This window comes from Pinus tabuliformis, chromosome 3_2, assembly GCF_031772625.1.
Source record: "Pinus tabuliformis cultivar Carrire ecotype Pingquan chromosome 3_2, CPIR1, whole genome shotgun sequence".
In the NCBI taxonomy this organism is placed as follows: Eukaryota; Viridiplantae; Streptophyta; class Pinopsida; order Pinales; family Pinaceae; genus Pinus; species Pinus tabuliformis.
The window spans coordinates 448,114,706-448,116,201 of NC_142302.1; positions in this window are offsets into that span (position 1 = coordinate 448,114,706).

Here is a 1,496-nt window from a genome sequence, read left to right on the forward strand (position 1 = left end):
CCCTCTCTCTAAGACAAGGATCACTATTTGAAGGAAGACATCTTCTTCAAGAAGAAATCTTCTATTACCATATCATCATCAAACTCAAGAAGGCAGCAGATTGAAGATATTGTCATCAAGGAGTATCTTCACAAGTAAGTATCTTTATGTCCACATCTGAATCTATCAAAATGTCTTTTTGCAAGGAGAGCAATAAGTTGGTTGGGTCATCAAACTTTCTTGCATGGAAGAAGAGGACTAATTTAATCCTCATAGAAAATGAAGTTGTGGAACATGTTAAGGGCTCAATCACAAAACCTCCAAAGGAAGAAGCTCAAGCTCTTGCAAAGTACATGAAAGGGAAGTAAGGGCTCAAAGGATTCTCATAGAATCCATTAAGGATCCCCTCATTCCCTATGTATCAAAACTAGAAACATCAAAAGAAATATATGACAAACTTGTAGAATTGTTCTCCAGGAGAAGGGATCTCGTTAAGGCAAGAACTCTACAAGATCAAGATATCAAAAGAAGAAGGAATAGCCTCATACTTTATAAGGGTGTCAGAAATAAGAGACCAACTCCAAGAGTTGGGAGAAATAATGTCTGACAAGGCAGATTCAGCTGTCCCAAGTGACAAAGTTGATCCTTGCAGAAAGCGACAGAGGAAGGGTTGATGCAGTGGGAATGCATCATCAGTCCAGGCCTGAGGGAGCCCAGCACAGAGGCTAAGGAGGGCAGAAACAGGCTCACGCAGAGGCCAGGAGGGTTGACGCAGTTGGCTGAGGGAGTTGTTTTGTCGGTGCCGAGATTGCGCAGAGCCAAGAGGCTCAATACTTCAGTTGTCAGGGCAAAGGAAGCTGTCGACAGTTTGCGGAAGCGAAGCTGGTGGGGTACTGTGGTCAAAATAGTACCTAACAGGGCAAAACCACGGTAGAGGGAGTTGCTACCAAGGCAGATTTCTAGCCAAGGAATCCGGATCAGTGTTGTAGTTGCACAGACGATCAGAGAGGGGCAACTTGACAGTTGGCAAAAGGATTTCTAGGAGGGAAATCGGGACGCAGAGGGAATCTAGAAGAGAACTTCCAGATGGAAACTAGAAAGACTCGGAGGAGTCGAACCGAGCACTTCCAGACAGGAAATAGAGAGACTCAACAGGAGTCGAACCGAGAACTTCTAGGCAAGAAGTAGAGAGACTCGGAGTTGACAGAGAAGAGCAGAGAATGATCGTAAATGGGCTAAGGGATCGAGGTAGGCTCGATAGAGCATCCAACTTTGTGGTCTGGAAGGCCAGGATCCTGTCCATTCTAGATAGACATCGCATCAAGGGCTTCGCCTTGAGAGTAATGGCTATTCCAGTGGACTCGGTAGCTAATGAAAGGTACGAGAAGGCAATGGCCAAGGCAAAATGCATCATCCTTGATGGGGTCAAGGATCATGTGGTCCAACATATTGTCGAGAAGGAGATGGCAAAGGAAATATGGGATACCTTGAAGACGTTGTACCATCATACTTCCTTG